This window comes from Leptopilina heterotoma, unplaced genomic scaffold (genome assembly GCF_015476425.1).
Source record: "Leptopilina heterotoma isolate Lh14 unplaced genomic scaffold, ASM1547642v1 Lhet_144, whole genome shotgun sequence".
Lineage (NCBI taxonomy): Eukaryota > Metazoa > Arthropoda > Insecta > Hymenoptera > Figitidae > Leptopilina > Leptopilina heterotoma.
Genome location: NW_025110862.1, coordinates 161,655 through 179,469, shown reverse-complemented (window position 1 = coordinate 179,469; position 17,815 = coordinate 161,655). Strand labels below are relative to the sequence as shown.

Sequence of the window (17,815 nt, the reverse complement as noted above, 5' to 3'; positions counted from 1 at the left end):
CGTTTTCTTGAATCAATACTTTAATAGTCTTGGCCGTATTCAATCCCACGATTTACTTCAACCAAGAAAAATTTTCTTGGTTCAATACATTTTTTTTTTCAGTGTAGCTGTCGTACCCGTCTTCGACGGGTTTTAGTTTCTACTAATATATTTGAACAGGTGTCTACCAATTGGGAATTTAATTTGACTGGGAAAAACTAATAATTAGTTACCATTAACTATTTCATTATCAAAATATTACCATTTGAATCAGTAAATGACTTTTTCTATCAAATACTATTTTCAACTAATTCAGATTTACAGAACAGTATTTGTCAATTTGTAGTACTTTATGCATTCGTAGTATTTTAATTAATGCATTAATAATTAATACTAATTTTCCACCAGCTTTTGGAGTTATATAAGAGTCTAATTCGAACTAATTGTATCGCAAGTAGGCCCCACGTTACGACTGCTAAAATCAAAAATAAGACCTATATTGTAATCTGAAAGTAGGTCTTAAATTTTGACAAATAAAAATATTACATCAATAGAAATTAAAGCAAAAACAATTTTTTAAAAATGAATTAATATAATAAAACTTTTTTTAATTAGATAAGAAAATTCCCGATTTTTCTAGTCGAATTAAATTCCCGGCTATTTCTCGGGATACCTTTGCGATTAATGGACACTCTGTTAAATGTATTAGTAGAAATTATAACACGTTTTTGATTCCCACATGGGAAATCTACATGGGATCCACTTTTATAAAGGAAACCATATTGATTCCTATGTAAAACCGTATGGTATAATTTTTTCATATCCCTATTAAAAATTTCCACATGGGATTTTACATTTTACCCGTTTTTGCGTAATGCCCGCATAGAATTTTGGAAAGCAACAACATACCCCAAACATTTCTAAAATTCAAGAAGAACAATTTTAATTCATGAATAGAAGTTTGTTATTTATTTTCAAAGCCATTTCTAAAATATTTCTTAAATTTAAAAAAAAGAAAATTTTGATTAATAAATCCCAATTTTCCCTAATGGCATCTTAAGGACTTTCTGTGTCCCAGTGCCCGCTGAAGTCAAATTTCAGTATTATTGATACTTTTACTGTATACTCTTTATATTGAACATAAATATTTTATTTTCTATGTTAAATATGACAATACATACTATGAAATTTTCAAACTTAAAACCTGAAAATATCAATATAGAAATTGTTTGCAAACTCTCACGTTAATTGATTTTAGAAAATTTGTAATCGGCATCAAATTCATGACTCTAAACTTTTTAATAAAATAAATGTAATGAATGTAATTAAAAATTTAAAAACATCAATCGATATCACTACCAACTTAATAAAAAATTAAACAATATTCAACAAAAAAAATTAATTAAAAATTTTGTCGAAAATCAAAAATATGATTTTGGCTTAAAAATTCGGATTAATTATTTATATTTCATTTTTATAGTAAAAATTAGTTGTATTTACATTAAAAAGTAGCTACAAAAAGTGTCACATCAGTTTGACAAAAATTTAAAAAATTTGTATTTTTTTTTATTTTTTGAATTTTGTGAAAAAAGCTATAACTTTCGTTCAGCTTAATATTTTTCAATCGGATATGGCTATAAATTTAAGTTAGACTCAGACCAAAGAGACTGTAAAGTTTTGTTTTAATCGGTCAAGTAGTCTTTGTGTTTATCCCGGACAAAATATTGCGTACAGACATACATACATACATACATACATACATACACACATACATACATACATACATACACACATACATACATACATAATTTTTTTATTGGCATTTTTGGAATTCTTACTACTCGAATAGAAAAACTAAACAAGAAATTTCAAATTCTATGCAATGTACAGACAAAAGTCTGATCTTATTTATAAAGATATTTTTTAAAAATAATGTTTAGCTTTGAACTAATTGTAATATTATTTTATTTTGTTTATCATTATTCGACTGTGAATTTACTTTTGACCATCCTCCTTATCTAACAATGGACTTTGTTTAGCAGTATTTACAGTAAGTATAATAAAAGGTAATTTCTAATATTTTTTTGTAATATTAACATAAAATTAATATAATATTGAATATTAACTCCTGAAATTGGAATTATAATTTGAATTAAAACATTTTCTTTGTTCCAATTTCACGAATAATGACAAAATCACGGGTCAGTGAGTAAATCGAATAATCAAACAAAAGATCTGGAGCGAACATGACAAAAACTTGAGATTTAACCTTGACTGTCCAAATCAAGAAACTGTCAATTCCAGACTTTTTTTTCCTTCGATTTCTACTTTTCTTATCTTGACTTTTTTATTCGCTAGCCAAAATTAACTGCTAATATATAGTACCGATAAAATAATTCACCTACCAATGGTAAATGTAATAAAAAGAAAATTTTAATTTAAAATATATTATCGTGATGATACATAAATAATTGAAATAATTTTATTTTCAGCAAAGCAGTACTTTAAAAAAGAAAAAAATCATTTTCTAATAAATGTTTAATTAAACTGACAGCTATTTTAATCAATGAATTTTTCTCTCTATAAAAATCAGAAACATTTTTTTTCTACTTTTCATTTTGCGTCAAATCAAAATGAATATTTATGATTTTCAATACGTACATACTATAGCAGAATTTGAACAAAAAAAATATAGCCTCAAAATGTATAGTTTTTATACTCGACGGTTGAAAAAAATGCAAAAAAAGAAAAGCGAAGCGAAAAAATTGTTCTGTAATTTTCAAGGCGCATGGGTTAGGGATTCGTTGTGAAAAATTGGAAAATAGTTCACTGTTAGGGAGATGGAAATCTAGCATTCTCGGCTACACAGTTTCAAAATCGCTTTTAGTCGATAAAGCCACAGACGAAAATTAAAGCAAACCGCAGAGAAAATCCTTCTTCTCTCTCTCTCTCTATGTGTATATAAAATATAATCAATTTTTGATACGTAATAAGCAAATTTGCAATTATTATTTTAAAACGTTTTTATACGAACTATAATACATCACTAGATTGAATTTCAAAATGATTATATTTTAAACATCCAAGCTTTTTCTGCAATACTTTGTAAAATAGTATTTAATGTTTTATTATGATTTAATCTTACTACTTACGTTGTGAAAAATAATGTAAAATGAAATTTAAATATATATAAACAGAGATAGAAATTTTTCTTACATCCGATTGGAAAGGGCTAAAAAACTGCTAAAAACTTACAGATCTTTTTTGCACTTAATTTCCATTTTATAATACACAGAGACAAAAGATTGACAATTTGTTACGTAAATGTGTATTTTACGAATATTTTCTTTTGTCGAGCAATAAAATTTTACGATCAACGAAAAAATATAAAATATCAATGAATTTTTATCTAACATTTGAAAAAGTAGAGAAAAACGTAGATTAGACTAAAATAAAAAATATTCTCTCGTCGTAGAAAACTATAGGTAATAAAAAAAAATATAATAAACATTAAATATATTTTTCATTTTGATAACACACATACAGAAAAAAAATTATTTAAAGATAAAAAATTGAAATAGAGAAATTTTAGTGAATATCAAACATTTAAAAGTAGGAAATAAAAGGCAATTAAAAACATTTTTTTGAAAATTGGGAATAATAATAATGAATAATACATAAACGGACAATTAATATTGTCCGTAAAAAATAATTAGATAATAAAGAAAATATAAATTAAGTGGAACGTGTCAGTGTTAAATGGTGTTAATTAAGACTCAATCAAAATTTACTCAATTCAATCAAGTGTTTTTGTGAATGCTTACTAGGGAACCACAAAACAACACTGTTTACTGATTGACCGCATAATTTCCTGCGCTTTAGTAGTCGATTACCGTTTCAACTTTCTGACAGCTGGCTCTACGGATGTAATGCGGTCGAAATTAACGAGTGTTAGGTTGATAATGCAACGCATTGAAATAAACTGGTTCGAGTTTGGCTGCAGCTAGAATTCCCTAAAATTACGAATCGAATTGCGTTAGCTTTGCACTCATACATATCTATATGTAGCGTGAATTACCAAACTGTACTCGAGTAAAGTTTTGCAAATCTAAAATACCAGAGAATGCAAAAACATTCTCTTTTATTTCAGAATTACAATAATTATTTTAATATATAGTCTACTTGTTAGCTATTATAAGAGTTTGAATTTAATCGATAATTACGAAATGACTGACTTATAGATTCTTGGTAATTTAGTTGATAATTATAGAAACACGAAGAGAAAATGCTTTTAGGAAAAACACCATATTTAAGAATCTTTTTTATTATCACTGACTCATAGATTCTTGGTAATTTAGTTGATAATTATAGAAACACAAAGAGAAAATGGTTTTAGGAAAAACACCATATTTAAAAATCTTTTTTTATTATCACTGACTTATAGATTCTTGGTAATTTAGTTGATAATTATAGAAACACGATGAGAAAATGGTTTTATGAAAAACACCATATTTAAGAATCTTTTTTATTATCACTGACTTATAGATTCTTGGTAATTTAGTTCACAATTATAGAAACACGATGAGAAAATGGTTTTAGGAAAAACATCATATTTAAGAATCTTTTTTATTACCACTGACTTATAGATTCTTGGAAATTTAGTTGATAAGTATAGAAAAACACGATGAGAAAATGGTTTTAGGAAACACACCATATTTAAGAATCTTTTTTATTATCTGTCACCAAGTGATTCATTGATTCATTGTGGGCACTCATGTCTACTCGGTGTGAATGGACACTCTACTGTTTCACTTCCTGTCCAGCGGCGGGACTGGCAGTTTTGATTTTTCCCCGTGGCGCTACTAGTCTTCTCATCCGTCTTCGACTCATTTTTCCTTGGAACAGCGTGACTAAAATAAAAACGATTTAGTAAACATTATTTTAAAGTGTTAAAATTGTTTTTACAAAATATACTTATTAAAAATGAATTTTTACCTTTTGAAATAGTCCGACGTCGAATAAAGGTCCTCTGAACACTCTCAATTGTTTCATCGCGCTTCTCACTATCCACCTTGGACGCGAGTTGGAAATTTTCCATTTGTTTTTCCCATCACATTTATCTTTACGAGGACCATTCTGCCTCGCTCTCTTGGCGACGTAAACATCACAAGAGATGTTCTCGTTTCTATGATTACAAACCTTATTTAAAAATACAAAGCAACTTTTTTTCCATCTCTCTTCTTCTGAACTGGTAAAATTCTCCGGAAAAATAAGAGAATGCCTCGCACGTCTCTGAGAAACTACTTTCTTTACATTATATGCTAATTGAATAATGCTTTATAACACAAATATATAGACGTCAGTGACAGTGAATGCTATCATTAGGTAGAGCTACTCAAAGGAGAAATAGAATTTTTTAACTCTAAACAAAATTGAATCATTTTTTTTTTGTTTATAAAAATGTCTGCACTTACTTTTTTTAATTTACACTTAAAACAGTTTCGCCACTGCTGGGTAATATTGACTAATATTTTTGTTAACTAGTTAAAATATTACCAAATATTTTTTATTGTTGTTTTCTAAATCATATTCTTTATAATTCAACGTAATTTTCAACAAATTTACAAATTTAAAAGTATACCTGCATAAATTAAGTTAAAAATTTTAATTTACAAAGAGAAACTTTTTTTATAATTAAAGTCTTTGAAGGGAAAAAAATTTATGCTTAGAGAAAAAAAGAATTACTTGCCTTTTAGTTTTTTATACATACAGAGATAAAGACGAGAGTTGTAGAGAACTATTTTCCATTGAGAGTAACATTTTTCTCTTCTTCTCTTTTTTTTTACTTTTTCTTTATTCTCGTGCATGAGCACGACCTTTTAATCTGGGATCGTAAAGTGACAACAACAACAATAGCGACAATTTTGCACAACTTGTAAAGTGCACTCCACGAAGAAGGCTTCTTCGAGATTTAAGGGAATTACTAAGAGTTTATAAATAATGTAAGCAATGCACACCACTTAAAAGATGTTTGTGGTGAAATAGATGCTCATAACCTTTTCTGAATAGACAACCATTTATAAATTTTAATCAATTTTACACGAAAAATTCCTGACAATTCTACATTATATATCGAAAAAATATATTGCAAAACTTGGAAAAATCACTCCGATGCTTTTATTTAAAAATTATTTGTTTTGAATTGTAGTGATGATCCGGGTTTGGTAGCGTCGAGATATTTTTTGTAATAAAAATTCTAGTTTTCCATTCCAGGGTTAATAAATTTTAGTTTCATATAAAGGTGAAAGAAAGACTAATGTTGGTAGACAGGTAATGAAAATTTTCCTAAATAGGAGGGGTTTAATACAGACACACCCTTAAGTAGGAGTGGTTAAACAAAAACCACGCCCACAGAAAATGGACTATTAGAATTAATTTGATAAAATCCTAAAGTGAATTGTAAGTGGTATAAATAGGAACGCCTTAAAGTAGTAAATACGTAAAAGTAAAAAAAGCTGCAAGAAATTTATTTTAAGAAAACGAAATTCTTGGTGGGAGTGTCAGAACGTTGACACGCCCCTTAGTAGAAATTGCTCAACAAAGAACACCGAATGAAACAATTTTTCATGACCTGTGCTCCTCTTATAAGGAATTTCTTTTTTTGTCCGAAAAAAATATTTATAAATATTTTTTTTAAAGCTCGAGCAAAGCCTGGATTTTACAGAGAGATAGAATGATATCCTTTCGGCAAAAAAATATTACGCCTCCCTTAATGCAAGTATATCATATAGAATAGTGAAGGTGGAGGGTGGATAATACCTGTAAAAGGACTGATGGGTGGCAAAGGGAGTAGGCCAGGTTTATTGGCCGGGAGCAAAGGGATGTATTGAGTTTGTGGGACAAGGGGGAAGGAAGGGGGGAGTAAACGGTAAAAGTAGAGGGGGTGACGAGGATGATAGCAAAAGGTGAGAGCAAGAGAGAGATAGAGAGAATGAGTAAAAGGCGCAGTATTTGAAAGGGGTTCTTTCAAGAGTTTCGAAAAGGACGCAATATCACGTTCTCGTATCTCTACCTATCGTCGCATATGCTTCCACTACTTTTACTGGAATACCAACGGAAATGGCTGTGACTGCACGTGTGCGCCTATGTAATCTGCAATATCCACCATGTGCTCTTCAACATGGATGAACATTCACATAGACGAAAGTAAGCGAGAGAGAAAGAGAGAGAAAGGAAGAAAAATATCAACTTTTCTCTATTCACTAGAAAATCCAAGAGGAAGGGAACTTAATATTTTCAAATAATGACACAAAGAACTGAATGTAGATGGAAAAATTGAAAATAATAAAAAATATTATTATTTTAAAATAATAATAATTTATAAAATAATAAAACTTTTTCTATAAAGAAAAACTATATCAAATAAACTAAGTATAATATTTATATTACTCATCAAATAAATAAAGATATTGTCGTTAAATCAACAGTTGAAAAATCTTTTCGTTAAAATCAGCAAATTAAATTTTTTACCATCTACATAAAAATGAAAAATTCCCTCTTTGAGAATATTAATGAAGAGAAATAGTTTTTTTTATCATTTTTGTAACGTTTAAAAATAAAAGAAAATACCAGAATAGTTGCTCAGTATTTTTAGGACATTGTGTGAGAGACTAGTGGCGCCACGGCGAAAAGTCAAAGTAACCACTCTCGCTGAAGGCACAAACCAAATGTTAGAGTGGAAGTGAACATCGAGTAGTCAATCATATGTTACTCAATGAATCACTTGGTGACAGATATTAAAAAAAAAATTCTTAAATATGGTGTTTTTCCTTAAACCATTTTCTCTTCGTGATTCTATAATTATCAACTAAATTACCAAAAATCTCTATCGCTGATTAATATTAAAACTGATTTATAAGTTTTCCTAAAAAAAATTTTCTTTAGATAGTAAAAACACAAAATAATAATTATACAAAAAAGTTTATAATTATCTAAAAAATATTGTACTCAAATATACTTCCTCTTTAACACTAATTTATCAAATTTTCAAGCAGGAAATTGTGCATTAATGTTTTATACGGAAATTTTAATCAGATTAGAAGGACATGATTCAGTTGTGGTAACGGTATTTATTTGTCAATATCCCCCATAAATGGTCAAGCTCTCTCGTTAATCTCATTTATCGCAAGCTTTTCACATCCACTTTTGTAAATTTTGATTTATTTTTGTCTCGATGGTAATAAATATTATTTCTACAGTGGTTTACAAACAAAAACCACTGTAAAACCTAATGTAGCACAGAATATTTTTAATACTCTAATTTCACACGTTTTTTATAAATATACAAAAAACTATTCACAAAAATTAATTAAATTTTTTAAAAGTATTCTTCTTTATAAGAAGCCTTTACAAATAGTAATCCTTTTGAATATTAATTTTTAGCAATATTTTTTTATTGACGCATGTTAAAAATAATATTATTTTGATCAATTATTTTTTTTTATTGAAAAAAGGCAAAAATGGAAATTGGCGAATGTCAGTGCTTGTCGAATAAGTTTGAATTTGATTTTTCACTATCGTTGAATGGAAAAATGGAGTAATTTACTTTCCTACGTGAGACGTCACTTTTTGTATTGAGAAAGAAAAGGTGATGGTTCTATGTCGGCGTCTAGTGCAAAAAAAGTAAGAAAAATAATAATAAAAAAAAGTATTTTTTGATAGATGGATATTTCTTAAAGTCACTTGTCTCGAAAATACATCGATGCTAAAGGTGAATTTATCTAGTGGAATAATGCAAAGTCTATGCCAATAAATTTAAACACTGAATTTTCATCGAATTTGACAGTTTTTATATCCTTTACATAAATCTCCGAAACAAAATAAAAATGTACAGAATTCTTTAAAAACATGGTTTTGAGTTACAGTCTACTTTAATTAGAGTATAGAATAAAATACTAAAATAAAGAATATAAGAAAAATTATAAAAACTACGAATTTATAATTTTATTAAAATTTTATGATTATTATTTTTAAAAATCTTAATAACCTTAAATTGAATATAAACTAGATGTTCAACTGTAATTTAATTTTAAAAAAATAATCTTTATTCCCCAGCACATTAATTGTATATAACCAATTAACGACAATTTAATGTAATAAAGATTTTCTATAAAAAATTACATTGAATAATATATTTAAAAAGAAAGGTTTTATTACCATTCAGTACATTGACTGGCAGTTATTTGTAGAGCGTGATATAAAAATGAATTCAATTTCAATTATGTAAATTTTCTTCTATTATGTAGAAAATGAAATAACGAATTTTTTCATTTTTCTTTATGAAAAGGTTATTTTTTTCCTCTTAACGAGTAAAATTGCATTAGACTTGCGAAAGTCAAACGTTATTTAATTATCTCGACGTCACTGAAAATGGTTTCCTGTTAAACGAAATCTATAAATGATAAGGATCATCTTGAGAGATGGGATTGTAAGTCCAGCATGGAAGCGGGATAATCCAAATTTATTTGAAAAAGATTTGCTCGATATCTTTTCTTTAGACCAGGCTTTATTTTTCTGCCCCACTCCTCATTCCATCTCTAGAAGTATATATAGGAAAGCTGAGTTAAGAAAACTTTCATTCTCAATCAATTCCGATAATAATTACTTCTCGTTTCCTTTTTTTTCTTTGCTTTCTGCTTTTTTCAATTAAAAAAAATCTAAAGCCAACTTGATTAAAAAAAAATTAACACCGCAAATTTCTAATTAATGAACATTGATTGGTATGGAAATTAATGAAATCAAAATTATTGTTGTAATTTATTGCCAGCGAGGAAAAAAGTTTTTATATTTTTCTAATAATAATTAAAAAGAAATAATGAAGGTATGATTAAATATGAATATTTATTCATGTTACTAAAGACTAGTAGCGCTACGGCGAACAGTCGGAAGTAGCCACTCTCGCCGCAGGCACAAACGAAATGGTAAAGTGGAAGCGGACATCGAGGAAACATAATCTGTTACTCAACGAATTACAATGTGACAATTCATAACAAGAAAAATTATTAAATATGGTGTTTTTCCTAAAACTATTTTCCCTTCGTGATTCTATAATTATCAAGTAAATTACCAAGAGTGTTTCACTAATCAATAAATATTCTCATAATTTTTCTGAATCTATTATTTCTTCGTAATTCCACGATTATCAACGTTAAATAGTGTTTATTAAAAATTAGTGAGAGTGGAAAAAACAATTTTCCAATTTATTTTTGATTGAGTAGAAAAATAGCAGAAGTGAAATTTGTCGAAGGAATATACTTTACGATTTATATTCATGTTCTTGACAGTTTGTCGACAAAATGCTAAGGAAATTCTAGAAAAGCAGTAAATTGACATGCGCGCGGCCAATAAGGAATGACGAAGGTAACCCTCTTTTCTTTTCTCAATAATCTACTAACAATCATTTATCTCTAGGGATAAAATTTATTCTCTCGAAACTAAACAGCATTTATAAATTTTTATTCTATTTAACAATTTTAATAATAATCTAATAAAGTTTTAGTGTTTGTTTTTTTAATTTTTAAAATTATTTTATAACAATTCATATAATTTTAGTAATTTTGTGAAAATGTAGATATAAAATTTTAATTTAATTAACTTTTTAGCCATCGCTGATTAAATGATTCGAATTCTAGTCATTCTAGTGGTCTCATCAGGAACAGATTTGTGGTTACGAGTATCAAATGATCATAAATCACGCTCGCAAAAGTTCAACAATAATAGAAGAGCTGAAGACACGGTTCGATTAACAGGTCATAAACGGTGAAAATTGATTCTAACATATAATAGAAAATAAATTTTGAACTCAGTTTAACATTGTGCGCCGTCCTGTCAACAAGGTTACGTGTATTCTCTCTTCGAGACGAATTTACGATATAATGCCACGTGTTTCAAAAAATCGCTACTAATGCGATATTAAAGAAATTTTAGGTACTAATTTAACAAACAGTTTGGAAAATTCGATACTATTCAAAGTTTGACATTTAGAAATTTTAATAATTTAATTAAGTGTTAGTGAGTTAATAATTTTATGAAAAATAATTCTAAAAATTTATTTTGAATTATTCTAAATATATTAGTGAAACACTGAGGGAAAGGAGGACATTTCTATGTATTGACTTTTTGACCATCCTGTTTATTGTAAGTAATAAAAGTTTATAATATTTTTTAACTTAAGAATTTTACCAACTGTATTTTTTTTAAATTATTTTTTTGCTGCATTATTTTAATTTATTTATTATTTTAAATTAAATTAATACTTCTATTAATCATTTAAGGTAGCCGCTATAATTTTTTCCCTTTAACTTTTTCTGTTCCTTAAAAAAAAGTCTTAAAACTTCCACTGCAATTACGTGAAGAAAATTTGTCGAAAGAGAAACAAAGAGAGTTAAAAGGGAAAAATAAAAACGCTGAATTTTTCAATTTTTCATTACTCTGTTGAAAGTTTAAAAGAAGAAACAAACAAAACAAGTTTACAGAAAATTATCGGAAGAGGTGTATTTCACTTTATACTTGGAAGGTGAAACGAGAATCTCGAGGGTTGATTTTTATTCTTTTGTTTGCAGTAAATAATGTCAATTTCACTTTGAGGGGGGCGGGAGTTGTACACGATGAAAAATGATTGGTTCTTAAATGGAGACGACGTTATCGTTTCAATGTGAGATATTATTTAAATACTAAAAGAATTCTTGTTAAGGTGTTTCAAAGAGTATCTTGAAAATGATAAATCAAAGGCGCGATGAAAACTTTTCCATGAATTGATTGCTGTCTCCTTTAAAGGAATTTCCAACTTATTCCCCCGAGAATTTACTACAATAAAATGAAATTAAATAACAGATCATTAAATTATTATTTAAGAAACTTTTTATTCAAAATTTTATTATATCTTCTCCTTCAACGAAAATATATAATTTTTTTTTTGTTTTTCAGGAAAAAATTTCTCATTTTCCCACTAGTTTACGATATAGAAAAAAAACAACCCTTATCATTAAAATTGATTTTCAAACGTACCAGTCGTAGTACATTTGCATAGGTTAAGGTCAATCTAATAGAAGCTAATTTTCATTATATTTCTATTGCAAAACGAAAAAAAGAATCAGGTCACAGTATAGGAAGTTTGACCTTTAAACTTTTGATATCAACTTTTTTCCTGCAACAATAAAAAAAATTCACTGAACATAATATGAAAAGATTATAACACAAAAAAAGGGATTCACTCTTGTACTATAGATTGTGAATATTGAACAGAAAGAGTTATAAGGAGGGTATATTTTGGATTCAACTATTTTAGGTACACAGAGAGTCGGAAAACGATTTATCGACTCACAAGATAGCTTGCCGAGGCGTTTCTACCGTCGAATATCCGTTTCCCGTACGTGTGTGGCATCCCTCCGTTTCAAATAATATATTCCTGGGTGTACTGTGCATATATACACACACAAAATTCACATTTGCACGACGAGCAAAATTTTCGTATTCAAAGATACAATATGCTGGTCAAGGACAGTTTTTTACATTTTTTATTTTTTATTATGTATAAATGTTTGTAGACATTCTATATTCAGTGTTGAGGAATTCGTACTTGATTAAAGCTACAGAAAGTAGATACACTCAGAGTTGGAAATAATCATATTAGAATCAAATGTGCACGAACTCTTGGAAAATATGTTGAACACGAAGGAAGAAGACTACTAGCGCCACGGTGGAAAGTCGAAATATCTAGTCCCGCCGCGGGCCCAGTAACAAAGCGATAGAGTGGAAGTGAACATCGAGTAGTCAATCATTTGTTACTCAATGAATCACATGATGACAGATAATAAAAAAGATTCTTAAATATGGTGTTTTTCCTAAAACTATTTTCTCTTCGTGATTCTATATTATCAACTAAGAAACCAAGAGCTTCCCGGTCATTAATAGAAATATTAATATTCTATTATTATTAATTCATGAATTAATATATTTCTTTTACTACTAAAAACTATTTTCTCTTCGTGAATCTACAATTATCAACTAAATTACCAAGAATCCTTTAATTATTGCCTAAAACAAAATTAGTACTATTTTATTTAACCTGTAACCTATTTTCCATTCGTGTTTCTATAATTGGCAACTGAATAAAAATTCCCAGATAAGTAGATTCTTTACAGTAATTAATAATTTTGGATAAAAAGATAAAAGTAACGTTAAATTCTAAAAATAAAAATTTCCTTTAAATACAAGAAACGAATTTGAATAATTTTTCATACACTAATTGAAATTTAGTTTTTTATATATATATATATATATATATATATATATATATATATATATATATATATATATATATATATATATATATATATATATATATATATATATATATGAGAGAAAGTGAGAGGAAATGAGACGAAAATTGTGAAACACGAAAGAGTCTAATTTCGATGAGAGTTTTTCAATTACGACTGGGATGACAAATGAATCGATTTTGCTTGATGCGAAGTAATTATTTGGAAAGCCTTTTCAATATTTGTTTATTGGATTTGTTCTATTTTAATTTGATTTCAAATTTTTTTTCACTCTATTTGTATCACGTTTCTTAATTTAAATTTCTGCTCAATTCCTCATTCACTTGACCTGCTTCATTATTTTAATGTGAATATAAGAATGAAACTGTGTACAGCTTCAGTGACCTGAAGTTTTTCATATTTTCTCATATATTTGTAAAACACACAAATTTTTTATTTATTCTGTTAACCAGACTGTTTGCGTTTCTCTTTTTTTTTGTCAATTTTTATATTAAATTTCTCTAAAGTGAAGATAAATTCGTGTTTTAATTTAATTGCAACTTTTTTAATTTATCATTTCTATCAACATATTTTATTTATTATAATTTAAATTTACTTTTGCTTTGTTTCGTATAATGAAATTTCTTATTTATTTAAATTTTTTACTTTTTTTAAAATTTTATGCATCTACTCCAGTAAAATATTAATATATTTTTATTGTATTTAAAAAAATTTTTAATTACAAATTTTTAAATTACTGAAATTGAAATATTTTAAGTATACTTTTTTTCAATTATTAAAATTATCAATTTAAATAAATTCGTTTTAGAGTTGAGGTGTTGCATTATAAAGTAGTGAGAACGAAAATTCAGTAGTAAACTCGAGTTTAGTCAGACAGTGTACGCTCCCTCCATCTACAGAAAATATCGGGAAACTTTTCATTATAAATAGAAATCTTCATTACCTTCTTTTAAAAATTTACCTTCAATTTTAATTTTTCAAAAATTCATATACTTTCTTTGAAAAAGCCAAAAATGTGGAATATAATTCTATTTTCTATTTGAACTAAAGATAATTATAATTAACGATTTTGATTAAAAATAATTTTCTTATTACAGTCAATAAAAAATTTTTCATATTTTTTTATATTACAGTTTTTAAAATAGTTAGCTTTTGATAATGCAATTTATAATATAATTTTTAATATAATTAAAAATATTTAGAATTTAAAATATAGATTATAATATAATTTATAAACCTTTTTTTTATAAATTTAACATTTTTTTTAATTTTAAATTTTACATCAGTTTATTTTGATATTGTAAATTTAATTTCTCCCCCAGACACTTGTAGGTACTTGAAAGTTATGAAAAATATACTTAACATGGATACTCAACAACAACAAAAATTAATAAATTCTCGAATCTAAAAAGCGATGATTAAAAGTGGAAAAAAATTTAAGTAGCTTGTGCAGACTATATTAAATGAAAATTTCTGGCAAGTTTCATCCGTGACGCGAGACGACATTCAGTATGCGAACTTTATATTCGTTCAGACCTCTCGCAAAACAACTTTCGCGAAACTCCCTTTTAAAATGAGGACAATGCTCAGTTCTTAACTTTAATAAAAATACGAGATGAAAAAAAACATGAAGCTATAAAAATTCCAATTTAACTACGCCGACAACTTATCTCATTTTTTTTTATTTTTTTTTTTCATAAAAGATTTTCCTCTCTTAACCATTATATAAAGTACACATAATTACCGAATCATACTATTTAGTATTTGAATATTTCATATTTACATTTAATTTTTTATTTTAATTAAAATCTTACATTAAAATAATTTTTAAGGGGTTGAAACACCTTGACCACTTTAAAATAAGACATTCGGGGAGAAATATTTAAAAAAAAACTGTTAGGGTTGGAAATTTCAAATTTTTATAGAATTAAGTTACATATATTCAGCTTTAAAAGAAATATTATATTTTCAAAAAAAAAAGATTTTAATAATTTATTTTGTCAAAAATATATCAATAAATGTAATATTTCGACTATTTTAGCACCGCTCGATTTAACTTTTGGTGCAAGGGATTAAATCACTGAATTCAAGCTTTCATTATTATTTTACGTAAAAACCACCTACGCAACGTTGTAATAAATAATTTACAATATTATAATATAATAATTTGAAAAGGTTGATCGGCGTTACATATGCGCCAGGCGGTTAAGCGGCTCTCGACTTCCCTCCGGCCGCGCGGTCATTAACTAGTCATAATAACTATTATAATTATTTGAATATTGGCATCGGGATTATTGTAAATTATTTCTAAGACTTAATACATTGAAATTAAGCAAAAAAAAATCGTTTTTTAATTCAGGATAGTCTAATTCCTTAATTCAAATTTTATTAATTTTTATTTAATTTTATTTCAGTTTAATTTTAAAGTAATTTTAACTTAATTTCAGTATAACTTTAATTTATAATTTAAATATAATTTTTTAATTTCAGTTTAATTTTAATTTAATTTCAATTTAGTTTCAATTTAATTTAAAATTAATTTCAATTTTGTTTTAATTAAATTTATTTTTAATTTAATTTAAAAATTACGTTAAACTTTTTTACAATCTTAAAAAAATGTATATCGTTTCAGAAAATTTGAAAACTATCGAGATAATAAACAATGAGCATCAAAATGCAACGAAACATGACTTTGGGGAACCGAAGAGAAAGGGACACAACAGCTGTTCGCTTGTCAGTTGAACACCGGTCCTCTTTCAGTGAGGACGTCCTTTGTTTACTGTCAGTTTTTTCATCAATTCAAATACTTCTATCGAGTTAAGGTGAGTTTTAAAAAAAAAAAAAATTTCAAACCATTATTTAAAATTTTACCCCAAAAAAATAAATGTTACTCAGTAGTTGACACTTAAACTTTGTAATTTACACGCTTTTTTTATTCTCTTCAATAAAAAAAGTTAACAATATTTATGATCAAAAAGTTTAAATAAAGAATATTTTTTTAAAGGTTTTTTAAGGTAAAAAAATGTTTTTAACAATAGTAAAGGAGATGGAAATTTTTGTTTTTGAATTTTGTATAAAAATGTTTCTCAAAATAGAAATAACTTCTAATTCAATATTTTAGAGCACACGTGACGTGCGCATTAATATAAATATATTCATAAAGTAATTAGTTATTCATGGAAAAAAAATGTAGTAACTATCAATAAATCGAAGTAAAGTTGATATAAATATACCATAAAAATAGTTCGATATAAATCAAGTAAAATTTTTAAAATAATGAAATTTTTTTTCGTAATTAATTTATATTTTTATATTTATTTCATTTTATATACTAATTATTTATTATTTGTTTATTTATTTATTATTTGTTTATTTATTATTAATTATTTATTTATTATTTGTTTATTTATTTATTATTTTCAATTTTTTCTGTGAAAAAACACTTTGAATATGCGACCCACGTGTTTTTCTCGGTGAATAACATCAATTGACACAGAAATAAAATATATACGTACTGATATCGCGGTGAAAACATGAATCGGTAATTCATGGAAAGAATGTTGCATTTTGCAATTTTTTTTTCTCTTTTTTTTTGCAGTATTATCAGAAATACGATTATAAAATGTAAATCAATGGAACTTTCGTAAATGGACAGGAGAACTGATAGGTTTTCAATAGAAATATATTTGCAATGTGCGATTAAAAATTATAAACCGGATTTCATTCTGTGAAGAATTTAGTGATTTAGTTTCAAATTGACAATAAATTTTTAAATTCATAACTTAAAATTCATTTGTAATTCAAATTTATTTTTAAAAAATATTTAAATAAATGAAATGAAATAAAAAATTATTTTTTTTATTATTTCTAAAGTATTTTATTATGTCTTTGGTGAAAAAAAAGTTAAATTATTTAAATGTAAAATTAGAAAAATATATTTCTTCATAAAATTGTTGATTGTTTTTCGGAAAAAATTTTTACTTTCGCATAATAATCATTTTCTGAATTCAATCAGTTTGAAATGAAGTTTTTTGAATCTCTTATATGTACATGCAGGTCGTTTATTTTAGGTCTTGACTGGTCTTGACCATAAGCGTCGCGTGAACTGCTTACGTCATTTTTTTTAATGAGTCACTCCTCTGAATTACTCCTAAGGACACAAGTTTTTAAATTCCGAGAATTTTCTTTCTGTCAATGAAATGGATAATAACTTCATTTATTAATGAACTTCAAGGTTATGGTCTTTCACTTCCTGCAAATAATAAAAATTATAAAAATTATAAAAATAATGATAATTATAATAATTATAATAGCCCAATAGTAATGCTAATAGTAATAACGATAATTTTTAATTTTTATGTTTTTAATTCTTAAATTTATTTGAATATTGTTAATATTTTAGATTTTTTGAACTAGATAAGAATTTTTGTTTAAGAGTAGGTATAATATTATGATTAAATTGACTATCATCAATTTGCATTTTTCGACCTCTTTAA

General features: G+C 26.4%; 2 protein-coding genes across 2 annotated transcripts in view; one reads left to right on the top strand and one right to left on the bottom strand.

Moving 5' to 3' along the window:
* LOC122498227 (neurexin-1) overlaps positions 1–17,815 on the bottom strand; it is a 413,730-nt gene that overhangs the window by 348,930 nt on the left and 46,985 nt on the right. The window lies entirely within an intron of this gene.
* The window catches only part of LOC122498229 (zinc finger C2HC domain-containing protein 1C-like), a 33,745-nt gene continuing 31,918 nt past the window's right edge, over positions 15,989–17,815 (top strand). Inside the window, exon 1 of the mRNA XM_043605879.1 lies at positions 15,989–16,141. The gene's annotated coding sequence lies outside the window, so the exon portion shown is untranslated. The remainder of the gene's footprint in view (positions 16,142–17,815) is intronic.